The 24,242-nt window shown below is 35.0% G+C and overlaps 1 long non-coding RNA gene across 1 annotated transcript; it reads left to right on the plus strand.

The window, feature by feature from the left end:
• Window positions 1-6,790: 6,790 nt before the first annotated feature.
• On the plus strand, window positions 6,791-8,724 carry LOC140866611 (uncharacterized). The gene is made up of 3 exons (XR_012144939.1): window positions 6,791-7,020; window positions 7,861-8,135; window positions 8,221-8,724. It is a non-coding gene; the product is annotated as an uncharacterized lncRNA (long non-coding RNA).
• Window positions 8,725-24,242: the final 15,518 nt, after the last annotated feature.

Below are 24,242 nucleotides of genomic sequence, written 5' to 3' on the forward strand. Positions count from 1 at the left end.
TGTGTGGAATTTTATTGAGAATATGATTTTCCAGAAGGATTGCTTTCCCCCACAAGTTTTGGGGTAATCCAGAACTTATTAGCATGACATTCATAATCTGTTTTAGAGTACGGTTTTTTCTCTCCGCGACACCATTAGATTGTGGTGAATAAGGAGCAATTGTTTGATGAATAATGCCATATTCATTGCAAAATTCTTCAAATGGAGCAACATATTCACCTATTCTATCAATACGAATCCTCTTGATTCGTTCGCCTAGTTGATTTTCAACTTCATTTTTATAAGTTTTAAAAACTTATAGAGCTTCATCTTTGCTACTCAAAAGAAACACATAGTAGAACCTAGTGCAATCATCAATGAATGTAATGAAATATTTTTAATTTATCACCTCTAGTTGTACAAATTTAAGTCACCAATATCAGTGTGAATTAGTTCTAGAGGTGTTGTACTTCTTTCCACTGTGTGAAAAGGCTTTGTGTTTCGAATCAATCTTAGTCATTGGAACAAGATTTAATTTCCCGAGTTTTCTCAAAGTGTTGAAGTTAACATGTCCTAATCTAGTATGCCATAAATTAGAATACTCAACCAAATACTTCAAATCATTAACTTTATTACTTTCAACATTGCGAAGTACATTCATTACATTCATCTTGAACAGTCCTTTTTCAATATATCCTTTCCCAAGGAACTGTCCGTTTTGTATGATTACAACTTTGTCGGCTTCGAACGCTATTCTAAATCCGGCCTTAACAATTATAGATCCCAATACAAGATTCTTTCTTATGAGTAAGAAGTAATTCCTGATATACATGAAACATGTCGAGTTGCCTAAGTCATCTTGAGCATCACATTGCCTAAGCCAACGATGTTAGAAGTTGCATTTTACCCATGTAGAGTTGTCGTCTACTTATAGGTGTATACTTCGAGAATAACTCATTTTAAGCACAAACATGTCGAGTTGCTCCAGTGTCAATCCACCATTCTCTTGGATGATCTACCATGTTATCCTCGAAAACCACTGCTGAAAGATCCAATTCAGACAATTCAATAGGCACGGATATATGTTCGATGAAATTTGCCCGATTTTGATTGTCCTTCTTTGGTAGATGACAGTCCTTAGCTTTGTGGTTTGATTTTCCACAATTCCAACAAGTTCCTTTCCATTTCTTATTTTTCCCTTGCTTCGGACCTTTTCCTAATTGCTTTGTTTTCTTGGTAGCATTTGGATCCACTAGATTTGCCTTTGCTTCCATAGGCATCTTCCGGGCTTTAATCTCCGACTTGCGATTGTCTTCCTTCATTCGAAGCTTGACGATTAAGTCTTCGAGCCCCATTTCTTTGCGTTTTTGCTTCAAGTAATTTTTAAATTCCTTCCACAAAGGTGACAGCTTCTCTATCAAGGCAGCAACTTGGAAGGATTCACTTCATCCCTTCGGCCATTATGTCATGGAGGATGATTTGAAATTCTTGCGCTTGGTTTTATCACCGTCTTGGTATCAACCATCTTGAATTCGAGAAAACTTTCGACTACAAATTTCTTTGTTCCGGCATCCTTCGTTTTGTATGTCTTCTCTAAGGACTCCCAAAGTTCCTTAGTAGTCTTTGTAGCAGAGTATATGCTATAAAGTGTATTATCCAACCCATTCAATATGTCATTTTGACATAAGAAGTTGCTGTGAGACCATGCATCGAAGGCAGTCCTTGTTTGCGTGTCTGCATCTGCTGCCGAAACAATATCATCTTCCCTTAAGTACCTCGCAAGATGAAGCATCGTGAGGTAAAACAACATCTTTTGTTGCCAAGTCTTGAAGTCAGTATCGAAGAACTTCTCAGGTTTCTTGGCATGTGCAGTAGCGGAGGAAACAGAGGGTCCTAAAGGAGAAGTAGGGGCGGAATGAACAGTGTTTGGGACTGTTTTGGCCATTGATGAAAAAATAAAAAATTTGTCTTAAACTTGTTATAGACGAGTTTAGTGTCCACTCAATGGCAGACTTTCACCACAAAGAGCCTAGAGTTTAACTATCTATCTTTAAGACAAATTTACCCCGCCTAGGTGCTTACGGGATAGAAGCAAAATGTCTCCCAAGATAGAACGCTGATAACTTCGAGTAGTACCATTACAAACTCGAAGAACTTAGAAAAAAAGTGTTTAAGAAACTTTGAGATGCAAGAGAGAATTGAGAAAAAGAATGAATGAATTGGTTAAATGAATGCAAGTAGGGTGGTCTATTTATAGATGTTGAAAGGCTATGATGGAAATTCGTGTCCATTCACAAAAAAATGCGCACACCTCTTCGTCCGAAATGATGCAGCTCTTATACATCTTTTTCATATCACACGGCCAGTGGCCGTGTGATTCAATTTGTGGCCGAGTGATATATATATGAGTTTTATTATGCTGCCTAACATCTATGCCTAACTCCGTGCCCACCATCTACAATAAGTGAGTTGATCATGTACAATAAGTGAGTTGAATTGTACATGGTGGACACAAAGTTGGGCATAGTTGTTGGGCAGCATAACAAAGCTCATATATATATATATAATATATTATATATTATATATTCATATACATATATTGCTTTTCATTAAATATTTCAACTGGTCAAATTCGAATTAATAACTTAATTTCTCATTCACCCCTATTTGATAATCGAGAAATAAATTTTTTACGAATTTTACTCGCGATATAGAATTTGTTCGTTACGCAACTTGTTCAAATTATTTATCGACTCTAAATAAGTACACAACTAATTTTTCCAACATGTATGTGTGCGTCTGCATCTACATATGTGATAAATTTTCTTCAATGTTATTATTTATGATTATTTTTGAGGTCTGACACTTTCTCTCCACTTAAAATATTTCGTTTTCGAAATCAAAGTAGAATAAAACTTTCAGCTGGATCATAAGTATGATTAAACCTACTCTGATTATAATCACTTTACTTCAACTTAATGACAAAATAAAACAAAGGTATTAAAAAGATGAAATACTTCTACAATAGGTTTTTACTTCGCCACTGGTTATTTCGATGATTATTAATTGCGAAATAATATATAACAAACGATTTCGACACCGGCGATGTAAAAAATAATTTAATACTTCAGATTTTAAAAAACACGGGTTTCACTAATAATTTTTGTTAAACTTTTAGTTCGACATAATAAATTTGATGAAGTAATAAAATAAAAAGTTTATATAGGATGTGATGTATTTGTAAAAAAAATCCGGATAAAATTATACGGTATTGGTTCATACGTGAGAAAGAAACACCGCGATCCCCATTTGAGTCTCCGACATTCCACAGATACCGGAAACTGCTCGTTATGACCTTCATTTTGTCTACCAAGAAAATTATGGAAGATATTGCAAGTGTGCATCATGCGAAGCTTTGGGTGTGCGCTACATTCATTTAGTATGATCTATTTTGCCACTTGAATAATTTGATATGAAATGATCAAAACAATAATGTAAAAAAATATATTAATTTCATTAAAAATAATATGTCTAACACCATCAAGTAAAACAACCTAAAACAAAGTAGTTCAATTGTTTAAAACAATTAGCATAACAATTAACCAACAGTTGACATAACAAAACAAGTTGTCTCATTTCTTTTGTCTCTTCTTCCTCTTGTTCTTTGGTTTCTTCTTTCTTTAAATTGAAATTTTGGCTTCCGATTTAGTTTTTTTCGTGCAGAAACACTACAAAAATATTTTGGATTTAGCCAGGGCCAAAACCATGACTAAATGCACCATGATTAGGGTTATTCACGGTTTTAGAACCGTGGCTAGTTAAAAACCATGGCTAGGCTAAATAGATCGGGAAGATGGAGTCTACGCAAATATGCATAGAGGCTATGTTAGCCACGATTTTTAAAAAACCGTGGCTAAAATATATATGGTTTAAAAAATCGTGGTTTGTTAGCCACGATTTTAAAAACCGCACGTAGCTATTTAAGCCACGGTTTTTAGGCAACCTTGGCCAAATTTAGCCACATTTTTTAAAAATTGTGGTTAGTAGCTATGATTTTCAAAAACTGTGGCTATTTTATCTATGATTTTTAAAATCGTGACTAGTACTTAGTTACGGTTTTTTAAAACTGTGGCTAAGGTTAGCCACGGTTTTTAAAATTGTGGTTATTTAGCCATGGTATTATGTTAAACCGTAGCTATTTAACCACGAATTTGAGAAACCATGGCTAAATAGCCAATTTTCTTGTAGTGAAATCAAACATTATGCTTAGCACATCCGACCTCAAATCAATAACAAGATAAAACACAATGATTGTACAAATTTATGCTCCAATGACTCGTCTTATAACAACCTAGAATCAGTCAAACAAAAAAAACTAATAATTTTGTCATAAAAAATAATTTTTTTGGCGTGAAAGCTAATATTTTTTAGTCAAATCAACATATATTTTATTGTAATATTTTGATCTTTCGGAGGATAGGTGGTGGTGGGATTTTTCTTTTTGGGATCATTATCTGTCTTTATCTCAGGTTTCATTGGCACATAATAAATTTATTTTTCATTTTCTATGTTTGAGAACTCGTCTTCTTTCCCTTCAGGAGACTTGCACATTTTCAAAGGGTTTTGAGGGAGGAAGAGTTAGATGAGTTGAGCGCTTTGTTAAGAGAATAAGATAGTGTCAGATTGATTGAAGGGTAGATAATATCAGAGTGGGGTGTAGATTCGTCAGATCTTTTTTTAGTTAAGTCTTTTTTCGAGTCATTTTTTTCGAGCAACAATATATTTTCCCCTTTTTTACTCGTTCCATGAAAGTATTTTCGTGGATTGAGGTTTTGGAAAAGTTAGAAACTTCGAAGATGATGGAAAAGAGATGACTGGCATGTGCTTTGTGTCCAAATTTGTGTCTGTAGTGTCGAAAGGAGAGGGAGATGCAAAGACCATTTGTTGGTTTGTCTGGTTGAAGATTAATTGAAGAATTTTTTAACATCTACTTGGATTGAGTCTCATACAGAGTTAGAGAATGTCTCTCGATCTCATATTTTTTTCGAGATTGAGATTTTGTCTTTTTTTGATATAGGTGTTTATCGGTAGGTTCGGTTTTTGGTTTTTAGTTTTTTTTTTATTTCAGTTTTTCTGGTTTTCGATTTTAGAAATATATAATCCGATATCCGAACTGTTTTTCTTCGATTTGATTCGATTTTCTACTAAATCGGTTCGGTTATTGCGGTTAATTAATTAGGTTTTGATATAATTATTTTAATTAATATTATAAATATATTTTAAAATACAATATATTATCTTTAAATGATTATTTTGAAAAATCTTTAAATTCAAAGTTTAAATGACTTAAATAGGCAACAATCAACTAAAAATTATTAAAAATTATTTTTTACACTAGATATCATCTAATAAAACATATAATATAAATAAATATATATATTAAATTAAATTAATAATTTAATAAAATTTTTGTTTTTTATGTCGGTTTGGTTTTGAATCGAAAGTTTGAACATCCTACTTTTTATATTCACCACAGGATCACTGGTCTGTTATTGCAATTAATAGTCTTCAGATAATATAAAATATCTTTTCTCATAAAGAAAAAAAGAAGAATAAAAGATAGAAGAATGTAATTGAACTTACACAGTCAAGATAAAATTAAGGCGGGGCAAATCAAAATAAAGATAAAGTTAGAGCTCTACCCCAAGAATTTTGATGGAAAATGTCTGCGTCGATTAGGGGTATTCAAACTTTGGATAAAAATGCAAAAATCAAAAATTCAAATCGAAAAATTTAAACACCAAACCGAATCGAAAACCAAAATTTGAAATTCGGATATAAATATTGAAACCAAAATTTATTTGGTTCGATTTCGAATTATATATCTCAAAGTCAAACCAACCAAAAAAACCAAAATTTTATTAAATTAATAATTTTATTTATATATTTATTTATAATATATATTTTATGAGATGATATCTAGTGAATAAAGAATTATTTTTAATAATTTTTAGTTGATTGTTTTTTATTCAATTCATTTGGACATTGAATTTAAAATTTTACAAAGAATCATTTAAACGATATAAAATATTATATTTTAAATATATGTATAATATTAATTAATATAATTATATTAAAATTGAATTAACTAATCGACATAACCAAATCGATTTAGTAGAAATCGAACCAAACCAAAAGAAAACGATTCAAATATCAAATTATATATTTTTAAAACCGAAATAAAATACCAAAAATCGAATCGATCGATAACACCCTTTGCGTCGATGCAGATAAGCACGGGCTTCTAATAGTTGGACAAATTTCTAATAATTAATCTATGGGCTTGATCTTATTGGACTTGGGTCATGGTAACGTGAAAAAACAATTGTGCAACAAACCATTTTAAATGAGTGAGATTTTTCTCGGCTCACGCAAGCCACATTAGTAGAATTTTAGTTTTTTACTTGGTGTTGGTTACTTTTGACGATTATTAATTGCGAAGCAATGAATAATAATAGATTTCGTTCATAAAACTTGCGAAGAAAAAAATAATTTAATATTTCAGATTTTTTTTAAAAAAATAAAACACGTGTTTCACTAATAACTTTGGTAACCTTCGTATTTCCGCATGATAAAAATTTATACTTATATTTATATAGGTAAAAAGCCGGATAAAAGAACTAGCCCTCATCACTTATCATTTTATATTATACGCTATTGGTTAAAAATTTATACTTATATTTATATAGGTAAAAAGCAGGATAAAAGAACTAGCCCTCATCACTTATCATTTTATATTATACGCTATTGGTTCATACTTGAGAGAAACTCCGCTATCCCCATTTTCTCTAAAACCCTAAACCGCTGATTTTGGGTCTCCCTGCTCGTTGACACTTGGATTGGAAAGCCCAAGATCTGAAGCCTTCTAACTTCGTATCGATTCGGTGCTTAAACTCGATCTCGCCATCTCGGCCGTGCACATCGTTCTTCCTTGTCTGCGGATTCAGGCATCGTTCATCCTTGTCAGCGAATTCAGGCACGGTATGCTTGTGTTGATTTGTTTGTTCATCCTTGTCAGCGGATTCAGGCGCGGTATGCTTGTGTTGATTTGTTGAATGTGTCTCGTTGCTTGTTAAAAGCTCTCCTCCTTTGTACGTGTGCTTTCATTTTTCTATTGTATCATGTTTTTGGTTTTGTGGGAGTCTGAAAATAAAAGGCACTATGGTTCAAGCTTCTGCAAATTTGAAGGGAAGAGACGCATGAGCTTATAACTTGGACTTTACTGCACTTCAAATGCTTGATAATAGAGGAATTATGGTTCAATGCATGTCAAGTGTTTGATAAGTGTTATGTTATCACTACAAAGATTGTGCTTTCATTCTCTGTATTAATGTCGTTAATGAATAGTTTTTTAAATAATATGTACTCAGAAGTTGTAAATTGGTAATTTATAGTTACTTTTATTCTTAGTTTCTTCCCTATAATCCTGTTTTTCTGCCTCCATACCCAACGGCAGTGTAGAACAAGGTTTCTAATGTTGTTGAGTTCTGAGTAGGTTCGATTTTCAAATCTGGCAACCATGCGAAGATAGCAAAATTGGTTCTATATTTTGGTATAATTTTGATCTTGAACGGCGACTATCATCTCAAGATTTTGTTTGCAATAAGTTTGGTTTTTGAATTATTTCAGTATTTCTCCATGTAATTGCATCGTATTACTGTAATGCATTCATTTTGTGTACAAGAGGGGATTCTTGTGGAATGATTATCATTAGTGTCAATGTGGTGTTTTTCTTTGCATATTTTTCTGTGACAGTGTGTTTTAATTAAAAATGATCCATGTAAAGTTCTATATTTTACTATAAAATTACCTTTGATTTAGGCAGTACAAAATGAAGCAGTCTCTACCGTTGACAGAGGAGAACTACAAGAAAGGTTCTTTATCTGTTTGGTGGGATTTGAGTGTTTGCCAACTTCCACTAGGCAATGATCCGCACCGGATAACAGATTTAGTAGCTAACATTAGGTCTGCTTTGGAGTGTTTGGGTTACGTGGGCAGGGTTGATATTTATGCATATGGGGACTCTGGGAGTTTTGAGACAGTGAAACTTGAGGCATTAAGAGGATGTGGGATAATATTTACCCATATCACTTTTGGTATGTATTTTATGTTAATCAAATTTGAATTATGTCTTCTGAATTTCGGTGCAGGTCGTTTAATTTCTAATTTGCTTTAAGTCAGGTGCTAAAAAAACAATAAGCAAACAACTTATGGATGACATGCTGTACTGGCCCACCAAGAATCAGAAGCCGGCAAATATTATGCTATTATCCGACGATGAAGACTTGTTGGATATGCTACAGCAGTTGAGACGCAATAAATTCAATACTTTGTTAGCAGTCCCAAGGATAAACGGATCTTCCCTTGTCGTTGCAGCAAATACTATATGGCAATGGGGCGACTTGTCATCTGGAAGGCAACCAAATACGGTCAACCCAATTATATGTTTGCCTAGTGTTGAGAATCCAAAGGGGAAGGGTAAGTCCCGTAGGAGCTGATGGACAGTTTTGTTTTTGTGTTTTATAACCTAGAATTGGTAGGTCATAGTGGTGGAAGTTTGATTTGACAATTCGAACTTGTGTGATTCTGTTCAGATGAGAATTCATTCCCCAAGTTATTGATTGACCATATGAAATTGTGTTTTTCCCCTGGTTAATCTCTCAAGTTATTGATTGACCATATGAAATTGTGTTTTTCCCCTGGTTAATCTCTCGAGTATATGTAGAAACTGCATGGATGTCCGAATATGAATCTCGAGTACATGGAGAAAATACACGATTGAATACACATGTTATCTATAATGCAATATAAATATAAATAAATATTAAATTTGATTAACTCACACATATTGATAAATAAATATAACTAATGCGAGATTTTTTATTTTGCATGTGAGCATCTAAAAGTTTCATTAAATTATATTTTAAACTCTTAAAAAATTTGTCACAATATTGATAAAAGGAATTAAATAAGTAACAAATATTTATTTTCAAAAATATCTTTATAGTCTTGGTAAACTTTTCACAAAATAAATAAAATATTGGTAAAACAAATTAATCTTGAAATTTTATTGAAGTTCATGATCAAATGTTAAATCTAAAATTTTAAAAGTTAACTGATATCCTTTTATGATATGATATATTCTCTAGGGCTAGTATGGACAACATAATTTCTACAATACAAAGGTATTATTTAAACTCCATTTATATGACGTAGAAAACACTAAATATTAAAATGAATTTACATTTATGTCTTTTTATTTTTTAAAGAATGTTAATACCCAAATATGTATTAGCTGTGAATTTGATATATAATACAATCCATAAATAGTTTTAAATGTTTGTTTTGTCTACAATCTCATTTTTATGAAATGATGAAAATTTCAACTATGACTGTTGAGGATCGAGTGTGCTTGTAGAGGAAAGATGAAAAAATATAGTAACTCACTCCGGGATCACATACTAATAGAGACTTAAACATGCAATCAACACTTAAACAAAGAATAATCAGAGAAAACTGCGGATACTTAATTCAAATACTAACCCGACAAAAAACAACTGGTAAATAACTGAAACTGAAAATAATATATAACTCAATCGAAAATTTCAAAGCATAAGAGTGTCAATCATAACTAGTTTTGCTGGCACCAACTGAGTCCAAAACTCTTTGGTTGCCAAATATACCTTTGTTCTCAAACCTGGAAAACCTGCAACTGCCCTGCTAAATGAGGTGTCTGATAAGTGTGTTTTTATGTATTATTTAGTGCTAGTTTCGAGTCGGATTTTCATGGATTTATTATGTTTTTAGAGTTGTTTTTGTTTAATTAATTTATTTATTTCATTCAAGTTGTCTACATTTCATTTTTCTCGATTTGAATGAAAGAACAACGAAGAAATTAAGAATTTGGAGTAAGAGATGAGCCGCAATAATGAATTACGGAGCAGCCATGATCAAAAAATTATTTTTAATGTTAAAGTAATCCAAATTCGATTTTCACCGTTCACAATATAGTTCAAGATATTTTTAAACTGCTTTTCAAATTTCAATTCATTCCGACAGATAGAACTCCGGATGAATTTTTGAAAAACGTTGCGCGCAACAGAAATATTGAGACGCCCTAGTTGAAAATTGCTCTGAGCGGAGGTTGATAAACCAAAAAGTTGATTAAAATTTCGCGCTCCAGCGGGAAAAATCTCCGCTCGAGCATGAACTCAAATTCTAGAAAGGTGCTTAAAATGGTGCGCTTGAGCGAGGCTGCTGCTCGAGTGCGAGTTCGTGAGCAAAATATTCCAAAAAATCTTTGTGTTGGAAGGAAATATTTTATTCGGGGATCTTGACCATATAAATAGATTTGAGAACATAATTTGATGGGTTCCAAGAGTTCCAGTTCTAGATTCAGACACAGAGAAGGCGGCGACCATCAAAAGGGTGAAGAACTCAAGGAAGAACAAGCGAAGGAAAGCGATTTTATTCTTTTTTTCTTAGATTATTTTTATTTGTTGGAATATAGGGGATCCTACCCCCAAAATTATGTTTTGATTTCTTTTTGAAGATTGAATTTGGTTTTTAAGCGTTCTTGATTATATTATTGTATTAATTGTAATTTTGGAGATTGATCAACTTTGAATTGATTTTATGTGTCATAATTGATACCGAGATGATATTTTATAACATGATAGAGTAATATAATCTATGAATCTAACACCTGCATGGAGATATGAGGTTGGATACATGTTGATAGTCATAGTCCAATAGGGCGAAACCTAGATGATTCCACAAATCGTTAATACAATTGTAATTGTTAAATAACACAAGGATATTTGGTTACTACAATTCGTTAATTAGATTAATATATCTCGAGAGAGTATATTGATAGATTAAGGAATTTCGTCAAAATAATGGCTTGAGAATTGAAATTCAAACATTAAATAAGAAAATGTGAGGTGAACCGAGATATTAACAATTGTTTATTTATTTTCTAAATTTAATTTATTTTTGTTTCATTCTTTTGTGTTAGTTTATTAATTTATTCTCATCTCATCTTAATTAACTAAAGAATTATAATTGAGTAATTTTGTCGTAAATCAATCATCGTGTGACGATACTCGTACTTTGTACACTATATTATTAATTGACTCGTGCATTTTCCATATATTCGAGCTTAATTGATGATATATTTAGGTTGATTTTCAGTGGTAGTATTTGCTCGATCAAGTTTTTAGTGCCGTTGCCGGGAATAGAAATCGAAATTTTTTACTATTTGTTATTTTTCTTTAGTTAATTTTGTATTTTTTTAATAGTAATAATTTAGTCTTGCTTGATCTATATTTTTTATTTTATTTTTTTTTTCAGGAATTCATCCAATGTAATACTTTGAGATGTTCTGTCGACGAGTATTCACGAGTTTTACCTAACACTTCTCAGCTTTTTGTTAACAAAATTTCAAATTTTTTTGTTAATGAAAAAGCTGAAAAGTGTTTTTAAAAAAACTCTCCCAAACACTACATAAGTGATATGGAAGAGGAATTTTTTTTTTTTCCACCAAGGGTTGGTTTTGTATGTTGTCCAAGAAAGAGCACTTCTCGTGTCAATATTCACTCAGTGTTAATCGATTGTTTAAATTGTTTTTTCCTTCTATTTTATTTTTTAAACTTCTCTCGATTGAGCGAATCATTAGTTGTATTTTATGAAAAAAGATAATTTTCTTTGAGTAATATTTATTTATCACAACATATTCAATTAGAAATGCATTTTCTCCTTATACAAAATGGGTTTTTACCCCGAAATTCATATAATATATTGGGTTGTCACCCCGAAATTCTCCATATCATAGCACATATTTTAAAATAGACATATGATTAATAACCATCATGATGATGATGATGGTACATGAGTACCATTTTTGTTATCGATCGTAAATTGTCGTCTTTTCTAGCACGAAGATTACATCCATGCTCCGATTCATTTGTATTAGTTTTTCATTTAATTTACCGGATATAATACAAGTATATAATTTCCTCTGAATACATATTTGGGTCAACTTAAAATTTTTTGATAATGGATAACTTAAAAAGTTGAATTAATCAAAATACATCTATAAAATTTTGTTCTCCAATGTCTCATGAAAGAACTCTCAACTCTTGAGAGACGATATTATTCAATTTTATGATATGGATATAAATCTTATTTGAATCTACCAATAAAAAAGAACAATTTTTATGTCAAAAATATTATTTTTATTGTAAACATGATGTTGACCGATAATTCGTGAGATCGTCTCACAAAAACCTAATCATGTTAGTGTTTCAGACGATTCATACGCTTGCTTAGCCTTATGGATAAAGATAATTAGGAGAAGATAAATTCCTTTCAAATGATAATAGTTTTGGTCGCAACGAAGCAGATTACAAAAGATTATGATTAGATATGATGCAATAATCTCATAACAGATATTGAAATTATTTATTTATAATGTGAGCTTTTTGTGATTGATATTGAGATATATAAGCTGACATTGAGTGGAGGTGGTCATTGAATTATTTAACAAGGAGTTCAACATAAACTTCGTTTGGTATATATCTCTTGAGAAAATATGGTGAATTATCCAATGCCCCCATGCATTAGGAAGTTTTCACAACCACGCTAAAAATATGGTGTCTTAAGTTATTTACATCACTTGATTTTATTCAGATTAATACAGAAATTTAAATGTTCAAAAGGGAATCTTCCTATATATTCTCTTGTCGTTAACATCTTGCATACATTATCATGTAATTAAATACATTAAATCAGAAAGAATCGAAAGGAATTTGAGAAAAAATATATATGAATATTGATCCATATTCCATAATCGGAACTCAATGTATACTAATAGGATCGGTTACAAGTGTAGAGGAGGGTGAATACACACTTTTAAAACATTTCTTAAGCTACAATAGCTCGGTTCTTGAAATATTGAGCACCGATGAATTATATTGAGTTTGGTTTTCAAATAAAACGGAAGACAGTCGAAATAATCCTTCGTAGAAACTAATTTATCATTATGTAAATCATTTTAAAAGGATTCAAGTTGATAGATGAAAACAGTTTAGTTGAAACATTTTATCAAACACTTTGAATGCAACATTTAGGTATTTTATCAAACACATAAAATGCTTCAACAATGCAATCAAAACAGTAGCAATGAATAAATGCAAGAAATAAAGAGATAAGAATTTGTTTATGAATGTTCGGAGATGTAACGACCCACTGTATCAAGACGGGTCTTTTCAGCGTGCTTATGTCCTCACTCACACGCACCCTGAGAAACTTTTCAGGGGGTCACCCATCCTATAATTGCCCAAAGTCAAGCACGCTTAACTTTGGAATTCTTATGTGATGAGCTTCTGAAAAAAAGATGCACCTTCTTGATATGAGCAGTACATATGAAATCTTTTAAGCCCTCCTCAACTATGTAGTCCCATACCTACACAGTCTCAGAATCCCCTCTCATTCCGGCACGGGATCGGTTCATTCATGTCTCCCTCCGCCTAGAAGCCTATCAGGAGCCGCTCATTGTCCGTGCAACCTCTTGGCACCGGCGATCACTCCCTGCCTCCTCAGCCCCGGGCGTCACATGCCCACCAGCTTCCGCTTGGTTTGTCCCCGAACCATACCGTACTAAGAGAGGTCGGCTTTGATACCATTTGTAACGACCCACTGTATCAAGACGGGTCTTTTCAGCGTGCTTATGTCCTCACTCACACGCACCCTGAGAAACTTCCCAGGGGGTCACCCATCCTATAATTGCCCAAAGTCAAGCTCGCTTAACTTTGGAATTCTTATGTGACGAGCTTTCGAAAAGAAGATGCACCTTCTTGATATGAGCAGTACATATGAAATCTTTTAAGCCCTCCTCAACTATGTAGTCTCATACCTACACAGTCTCAGAATCCCCTCTCATTCCGGCACGGGATCGGTTCATTCATGTCTCCCTCCGCCTAGAAGCCTATCAGGAGCCGCTCATTGTCCGTGCAAACTCTTGGCACCGGCGATCACTCCCTGCCTCCTCAGCCCCGGGCGTCACAGGAGATTTCAACAACTCCTACGTCACTCATTCTTTCTCCTCAAAAGGATCCACCAGAAGAATTTGATTTATAAAACTCATTTGTAAAAATCCAATCCGATTTAGGACTTACCCACTGCCTAGCCACTCAATTGATTGTATGCCGCAACCTCACAATCCGCATAATGTTTAATGTCTCTTATGCCAAGACTAAAAACACAATTTTTAACGTCTTTGTGTAAAGACTCTCATTCAACTAATCTTTGAAATACATCTCTCTTATGTGTGTGTGAGAGAGCTCTCTTCAACTGATATAGAAAGATTTCGGAAAAGGAAAAGTGTTCTAGAAACTTGGTTTGGTGTGAAGAACTTGGCAGTGAGCGCTCATCTTTCTTCTTGTTCTTTACGCCTTGGGTTTTGCTCTCAATTTAGCTGGTTTCTTCAAGTAGGCTTCCCATGATTTGAATCTCCTTCAAAAGATTGTGTTTGAACTTCAAGATGTTGTATTTATAGGCTCCAAGAGTGATATAGCCGTTAGTAACAGAAATAGAGTTGTTGGGTGTTGGAACACGTTCTTGGATCTGTCAGATCTGATACTCATGGCAGCGAAAGTTTTAAAAAATTTTATTTTCAGATCTGGAACGATTCCAGATCCTGGGTATCAAATCCTTACAATTAAAACAATTAAGTAAAATAAAACAAGATTAGATTTTACCTCTCAAGTCTCAACTTGAGGTTATGGACTCCAACAGATAAATATGCTCTTCTTGTATATCCCAGGAACCGATGCCTCGATCAACTCCTGAATCAGGTCCACGAACAAAAATCTAAACCCTCTGACAGACTTCACTAGAAAGTATATCAAAAGTTTTTACGAAGAGATTTAACAGATCTGATCTGCTAAACCAGACTGCAATTTTTGAAAATTGCAGACTGGAATTTCGAAACTGAGGGAGAAGGGGGGGCGGCCAACCCTAAGGAGAATGCTCTCTAGGTTTTGAAAATTATGAGCTGTTGTCTTTAATTTCTGTACTGCAAAAACTTATTTATAAGATGGGCTGCTAACAGCTTAGGGCCCGTTAGTCATAAGTTCAAGTCTGACAAACAAAGCCCGTGTGTTCAAAAATTAATATAAAATTCATCGTTACTCAAATTGATAAACCAATTTTACCAATGTGTACAGAAAACTTTTCTGCATATTTTAAAGTCAAGATAAATTTTCTGAATCCGAATTCAGTGGTTTCCAAAAATGGCATCCCCATGTCATTTTAGGAAACCTCACTCCCTCTATTCAACAATAAGAAGTCCTACTTCTCGTTCGCTAAATTTAACTCATTAAATTTTAACTATATCAACGGGGATTATAAATACATTACTTGTGTGACCCTCAATGGTTCAGGAATACAGCTAGCTGTGGGCTCACAACTCCTTATGACTCGGAATAACAATTTTCGACTAGCCCATCGAATCATGGTAAGAGCGCCTAGCAACATCGCCCTATGATTCCCTAAGTATCACTGATAGTGCCTGCAAGAACCAGTGGGTTTTGGTTAGCGTACAGTAAGGTCCCTTCATTCATATATCCCGATCGAATCAACAACCATTGGTATATCGAGAGTCGTTCGAGATTTGATAATCATGCAATACATCTTGAAGATCAAATAGTGACATCGCATGTGCAACTAGGAAACCAAGTAACCTAAAGCATATTGTAACGCCCCGTTTTTATCTTAAATGAGTTTATTTGAGTTAATCGGAGATTGCAGAGTTCACGAGCCGACTTGATTTTGATCAGGGTCCTTTTTGCAAATTTTTGAAATTTCAGGGACTAAAACGCAAATATTGATTTTTATATATTATCTACAACTTGATTGGATTGAGAATAGTCTTCTCCTTCTTCCTTCTTGCACGCCATCTCCATTGAAGCTGACCCAATGAGTTTCCAAGCTTTGTGATTTCATTCCGAGTTCGATCCGGCCGTTGGAATTTATTTCTGAAGGCAGATTATCGATCACTGCAGCGAGAGCTCCGTTATACCGTAAGTTTCTCTACGATCAGATACATTCTAGTTTTTGGATGTCGTTAGAATCGTTCGAGATTCGGGTATGTTGTTCTTGACCGAGTTCTGATCGTTTATTATCTGTCGGTTTTGAAATAGAGCGACGTTCGGAATTGTTATGATTTTTGGAAGCCATTTTCGAAAATAATGATTTTGAGATTTGTTGGGATTGCCTTGTTGTTGTTGTATTAGCATTGAATTGAGTTGATATCGGTAATGAACTGCTGTCTGCGTTTCCAGTTTGTTCAGTTTTTAGCCGTTATGCCGTCGGTTTGAGTTTGGGATTTCGAACCATTTTTGAGTTGTTGAACTTGGCTTGTAAGTTGATCATGGTTATTGATCTTTGATTTGTATCTGAACAGATTCGTTTGGAGTTTGTCAAGCCCAGAGTTAACAGCATTTGTTCGTTTCAGAGATTTGGACGAAGAACGGTATAGATAATTACCTTGAGCCTTGTTGTTGTTTAGATTGGTTAGACTTTGATACAATCTTTTGTTGTAGCTTCCCAGAAGTTGGAACTACTGCCTTGAAAGGTAAAAGCAGTCATCGATAGCGGGATAGCATACTCGGGACAGTTGGTTCTCGAGTTTCCCTTAAAAGCACATACTTGCATCTACACTTGTTCTAGCATGAGGAACTTGTGTCTTGTTGAATTGTTTGAGCTTTTATTATATGGCTATGTTTTATATTCTGTTATGCATTCATCTTGAGCCAAATTTGATTTCAGCGGGCAGAATAGCCCTTTTTGTTTAGATGTTTGGGAACTATAATTGAGTGGCCTAGGTCGTAGTCGTTTCGCCTAGTGCTAGCATACTCATTATAGTTGCTCAAAGTCTAGAGGAGTGGGATACGTGGCACCATCTCGATTGGGAGAGTCGGTGAGTCGTCACGTGATCTCATCCTCGGGATCCCAAAAGCACAGCAGCAATCCCTCGTTTATCAGAATTGATATCCTAGTTTAAAGACATGCATTTCATTTCAATTTTATTGATTACGTTGTTGTCTTGAAAGCATGTTTATTGTTGTATTACTTGATATGTTGCTTTTACTGGAATTATCATTCTCACCGGTTATCCGGCTGTTGCTTTGTTTTGTATGTGTACTTGGCAACAGGTGGGTCAGGAACAAGTCAGAAGAGGCATGGTTAGCTTCGAGGGAAAGATGTAGAAGTGAGACTTGGTCTAGAAGTCGATTCCAATATGTCAATCTAGTTTATGTTAGAACATGTTTAGTTATCGAACATCATCGTTATATTGTTGTTGCATGTTCTCAACTTTGGTTTAGTTGTTGAACTCCAGAACTTATGTTTTAATTTGAGGAATCAAGTTTGTAACGCATGTTTATATTTCGGAGTATTGTATGGCTTGATGTTCTTGATTTTGGCAATTTCTAGCACCGGAGCAGCAAGGGAGGCGCGCCCGCGCATCCTAGCGCGCGCCCGCTGAAAGAGTTGATGCCCCGCTAGCCAACTTGTGGCTAAGGGCTTTGAGAGTCTCTTTTTGTAAACAATCTTTGTTTAATATAATATACGTTCTTTAAATGGCGTTCACTTTACCTTATTATTATATAATGATATACTGTTGCTATTTTGATAAAGACCTTGAATATACTAAAATAAGATGAGATAGTGAATATAGAGAGATCACTGTCATGAAACACATCTTATGTTCACTGTATATTCTAAGCAGTTCCTAGTCAATTGAGCCGTCCACAAATAAGGATAAGGATCGCTCGAGATTGAGACTAGCATTTGCGATGTCGAGTATCACGTTTCATTGGTATGGAACATAGAGATGTTCGAAGCATGCAAATGGATATTCATATGATGAATGATCGAACTACCCTATTCGGACTTTCCAAGTGGTTATCACTTATCGAGTGGATATAGTCCGCGGTTTTGGTTGTACACCATTAGTCCTTATTACTTGAAACATCATTGAGACTCTATATGCTAGTACTGTGCTTTGACTCATTTACCGACTCTATTGGGGTCATCAGGTGTCGGGATTGGGTACAGTTACGACACGTATAGGAGTCGATGCTTTGTTGTCAAGGATTCACCACATACTTGCAAGTGTGGATATCCTATGCGATATGAGGAGATATTAGTGTGACGAATCTCTGGCCAGAGTACATGATGTGTTTTAGGTTACTTGGTTTCCTAGTAGCACATGCGATGTCACTATTTGATCTTCAAGATGCATTGCATAGTTATCGAATCTCGAACGAATCTCGATTTACCAATGGTTGTTGATTCGATCGGGATATATGGATGAAGGGACCGTACTGTAAGCTAACCAAAATCTATTGGTTCTTGCAGGCACTATCAGTGATACGTTGGGAATCATGGGGCGATGTTGCTAGGCGCTCTTACCATGATTTGATGGGAAAGTCGGAAATTGTTGTTCCGAGTCACAAGGAGTTGTGAGCCCACAGCTAGCGGTATCCCTGAACCATTGAGGGTCACACAAGTAATGGATTTCTAATCCCCGTTGAGATAATTAAATTTAAAGAGTTAAATTTAGTGAATAAAGAAATGGGACTTCTTATTTAAGAATAGAGGGAGTAAGATTTCCTAAAATGACATAGTGATGGACATTTTTGAAAATCACTGAATTTAGATTCAGAAAATTTATCTTGACTTTAAAAGATGCAGAAATGGTTTCTGTGCACATTGGTGAAATTGGTTTATCAATCTTAGTCATGATGAATTTTATATTAATTTCTGAACATGCGGTCTTTGCTTGTCAGGCTTGAACTTATGACTAATGGGCCCTAAACTGTTAACAGCCCACATTATAAATAAGTTATTGCAGTGCAGAAATTAGACAACACAGGTCAAAAATTTTGAAACCCTAGAGAGCATTCTCTCAAGGGATTCGGCCGACCCCTCCCCCTCTCTCACAGTGTTCGAAAATTCAGTCTGTGAATTTTTGAATTTGCAGACTGATTTAACAGATCATATCTGTTCTATCTCATCGTAGAAACTTCTGATAGACTTTCTAGTGCAGTCTGTCAGAGGGATTAAATTTCTGTTCGTGGACCTGATTGAAGAATTGTTCGTTAATCAGTTCCTGGGATATACAACAAGAGCAGATTAATCTGTTGGTGTCCATAATCTCGCTTCGAGATTTTAAGGTAAAATTTACATTGTTTAAATTTTATGTTATCAATTTTAATCGTAGAAATTTGATACCCATGATATGGAATTGTTCCATATAAAATTTTAAAACTTCCGCTGCACTGGGTATCACTTTCTTTTTGATCCGGAGAACGACTGTGTTCCGACAGTGGTATCAGAGCCAGGTTGTTCTCGGATTTTACGATTAAAATATTTTTCAATTGTACAAGCCTCGATTTTTCAGAAAAATAAAATGAATTTTTTTTTAATTTTCTGGGGGACTGCCCGCTGCCCTGCGCGCAGCTGGGCCGCGGATGCGGCCCAGTAGGGTGCTGGGCTAGGGCAAACGTTGCCCTAGCCCAGCGCGCAGCTGGGCCGCGCTGAGCGGCCCAACGAAGGGCTGGGCCCCCGGCCCGATTGTCGGGGACTGCCCGGGATCGTCCCGGGCAGCCCAGAAAAATTAAAATTTTTTTTTTGAAATTTTGAATTTCAGCCCGTTAATTGTTTTCGGGCCCAGTTTTTGGCCCGATTGAAAATTGTTTCAGCTGGTCCACGAGGCAATGTGTCAAAATTGTTTGAGCCCAAAATTTTTTAAGAAAATTAATTTTTGGATAAATTTTGAATTTTGGAAATTTATAAATTTAATCCAATAAATTAAATATTTAATTATTAATTTTGGTACAATTGATAATAAAATATGATTTTATGTATAAAATAGGATTTTATATGTAAAATATTATTTTATGGCTAAACTAGATAAAATATGATTTTATATATAAAATAAGATTTTATGTATGAAATATGATTTTATCTATTTATATTTATTGCCATTTCATGATATCCAATAAATTAATTTTTGAATTAAATATTGGATAAGGATGATCGATTGTCATGACCAATGTTATAAGTGTATGTTAGGTTGTTTACATTTGGCTTTATTATTGATTGTTGGGTTTTATTAATGGGCCTGGTTTATGGCCCAATTTGATTTCATCATTTGTAATAAAAGTGGGCCTGGTTTATGGCCCGTTCCCACCCCTATAATGTATCTCTTTATTTGTCATAGTAATTTATTGTAAATTCACTAGAAATAGTGGGAGATTTTGAAGATGGAGGTGTGCCCAGCAAGCAATGATAAAGACTGAAGAAATGTAAATTGGAAGCACAATGTAATAGGATTGCATTGCATACTTGCATATCACCTAGGATTGGACTTAGACTCGTGATTGGCAACCACGGGTTGATTAGTAATGGAATCGATCATTCTAAAATATAATATATGATATTATTGTTGTATGCATGTTTATACTAAATTGTATGAATCCCGCAAGCATACAAATTTTAAATGATGAGACAAATTTTCAAAATTAAAAATCACTCATTTTAAATATGATTTAAAATTGATATCAAGATAAACAAAAGGGCATTTAAATATTGTTTAAATGTTCCTACCTTCCATCAACGATCAATGTATGAGATGCTACCCGCGAATACGGTCCGGCTCATATTATTGGGGGGCCCGTCCGTCGGAAAGCTGTACATTGGATCGACACATGTTGTAAGTTGGATGGAACTCCCATGGGATTGGCTCATATTATTGGGGATCCACATGGCGACCGTCCATCACAACTTAATATTGATGGGTCATCTTGACGTGTCACAATAAATGGCGTCATATTATTGGGCCCTTATTGGACATGAGGTAAAAACATGGAGGTTGCTTTGGAAGCAATTGAGCTCTACCATTTGAAAATTATGGTTGACTGATATTATTCGGTACTATAGTTTGTCAATTGGACTCCATGTTCCCACTAAAAAAAATGTTTCTCGTTTTCACTAGAGGGTAGTGAAATCGTTAAAATAGTGGGAGTGAGATTCATAAAATAAATTTTGCCTTATTTTATGTCTTAGTAAATTAATTAAAAAATCACTGATTATTGTCTGTTTCTTTTCAGTATTTCATTAAGATGAATTCGCACAATACACTATTCTCTATTCTCGAACAAAACAAACTGACTGGCGCAAACTATACGGAATGGTTCCATAAGTTGAAGATTGTCTTGACCTTGGAGAAGATGTTCTACGTGTTAGAAAAATCTCCTCCGAAGGAAGCACCAGCTGATATAAGTTCGGAAGAGTTGGCCAAACTTGATAAATGGTGGGACCATGATATCAAGGCCAAATGCTATATGCAAGCTTCGATGTGTGATTAACTCCAGAGGCGATTTGAGGATACCGTGAATGCTGCTGACATTCACGCACAACTCAAGGAACTTTTTGGGGCTCAATCGAGAGCTGAAAGGTTCGCTACTGTAAAAGAGTTAATGACGTGTCGCATGCGTGAAGGGACTTCGGTCCGTGATCATGGGGTACGCGTGATTTGGCTCATTCAGAAGTTGGTACGCTTGAATTGGTATTGGAGCATGAACTCAATGTGGACTTATTACTTCTCTCTCTTCCTTCATCGTTTGACGGTTTTGTGGTGAATTTCAATATGAACAAGATAGAGGCCTCCCTTGAAGAGATGGTCAATATGCTTGTAACTTATGAAGCCAATTTAAAGAAGGATAAACCGGTTCTCTTGGTGGGCTCCTCTTCTTCTGCTAAGAAGGGGCCAAGTACAAAGGGTAAGAAACGTTCTGCCCCATCCAAGAAAACCGGACCCGAGAAGAAGAACAAGACAAAGGCTTCAAACATGGAAAAATCCAAGGATGTTTGCCATTACTGCAAGAAACCCGGTCATTGGAAACGTAACTGCAAGGAATATCTCGAGCAGTTGCGAACTGCGAAGGGTATGTTTTATATTGAAATAAATGTTTCACTTAATACTACTTCTTGGGTATTGGATACCGGATGTGGATCTCACATTTGCAATGATTTGCAGGTGATGACAAGAAGTCGCAAGCTTAGGATGGGTGAGACCCAGCTGAGGCTCGGAAATGGTTCTCGAGTTGAAGCCAAAGCTGTGGGAGACATTTGTTTAATTTTGCAAAATGATTTTAAGTTATTTTTGAGAGATGTTTTATATGTGCCAGATTTGGTTAAAAACATTATTTCTATTTTTATGCTTGATAGAGATGGTTTTTCTTGCAATTTTGTGAATGAGATTTGCAATATTTACAAGAATGAATGTTTAATTGGATGTGGACAACTTGAAAATGATTTATATAACTTAAAATTAAAGGGCGTTCCAATTAATTATGTTGATAAACCGGTAACAACGAACAAAAGGAAAATCGATAGTCAAAACCCAGCAAACCTTTGGCATGCTAGGCTAGGTCATATTTCTTCAAGGAGGATGAACAAGCTAGTGGGAGAGGGCATGTTTGATATGTCTGATATTAACTCTCTACCTACTTGTGAGTCCTGCCTCAAAGGAAAAATGACTAAATCTCCTTTCAAAGGGAAGCCAAAGCGTAGTCAAAATCTATTGGATTTGATCCATACATATGTTTGCGGACCATTTAGTATTGGTACAAAATTTGGTCACACCTACTTCATTACCTTTACTGATGATTATTCTAGGTATGGGTACTTATATTTGATGAAATATAAGTCTGAATCATTTAAAAAGTTCAAAGAATTCAAGGCTGAAGTAGAAAACAAACTAGGTAAGAGTATTAAAGCACTTCGATCAGATCGAGGTGGAGAATACTTAAGTTCCGAGTTCTTGGATTATCTAAAAGAGAATGGGATTCTCTCTCAGTGGACTCCTTCTATGACACCTCAGCTGAATGGTGTTTCGGAGCGTCGCAATCGAACCTTGTTGGACATGGTTCGATCTATGATGAGCTTCACTAAGCTCCCACCTTCGTTTTGGGGCTATGCTCTTGAAACGGCGGTATTGTTGTTGAACAACGTCCACACTAAAGCAGTGGAAAAAACACCATACGAGTTATGGAATGGAAAAGATCCTAAGTATTCGTACTTGAGGATTTGGGGATGTCCTGCTTACGTGTAGCAGACAGTGGGAGATAAGTTGGATAGTCGATCCACCTTATGTTATTTTGTAGGATATCCGAAAAATTCAATTGGATATTATTTATATCATCCTACTGAAACAAAAGTGTTTGTTTTAAGGAATGCCACCTTCTTGGAGAAGGAGTTCTTATTGGATAAGAAAGGCAAGATGATGGAACTCGAAGAAATTCGAGAAGAACCCGAGATACAAAATAATGATCCTACACCTCAGGAACCATTGATTGACACGCCTATTACTAGAAGATCCGAGAGGACTTCTAGGCCTCCTATTAGATATGGTCTTCTTCTTGAAGGGGATCAAGGTGAACCCGACATTGGATGTGATCCAAGAAACTTCAAGGAAGCAATTTCTGATGCGGATTCGAATTTATGGCTTGAAGCTATGAAGTCGGAAATAGATTCGATGCATACAAACCAAGTTTGGTATTTAGTAGATCCTCCCGATGGAATTGTTCCAATAGGGTGTAAATGGATCTACAAGAGAAAACTTGGGCCTGATGGAAAGGTACTGACCTACAAGGCACGATTGGTGGCAAAAGGTTATACTCAAAGACAAGGTGTTGACTATGATGAAACTTTTTCACCAGTCGCAATGTTCAAGTCCATAAGAATCCTTATTGCCATAGCAACATGATATGACTATGAGATATGGCAAATGTATGTGAAGACTGCATTTCTTAATGGAAACATTAAGGAAAAAATCTATATGATGAAGCCCGAGGGATTCACATCCATGGGAAGCGAGCATAAGGTATACAAGCTTCAGAGATCGATCTATGGTCTCAAACAAGAATCAAGAAGTTGGAACTAGAAATTTGATGAAACAATAAAGGATTTTGGTTTCATCAAGAACCCGGAGGAACCATGCGTGTACAAGAAAGTAGTTAAGGATGCGGTAACATTCTTAGTACTTTATGTTGATGACATCCTACTCATTGGGAATGATGTAGGGATGTTGCAGTCAACAAAGATATGGTTGTCAGATAGATTCTCGATGA

Source organism: Henckelia pumila, chromosome 4 (assembly GCF_033568475.1).
Source record: "Henckelia pumila isolate YLH828 chromosome 4, ASM3356847v2, whole genome shotgun sequence".
Lineage (NCBI taxonomy): Eukaryota > Viridiplantae > Streptophyta > Magnoliopsida > Lamiales > Gesneriaceae > Henckelia > Henckelia pumila.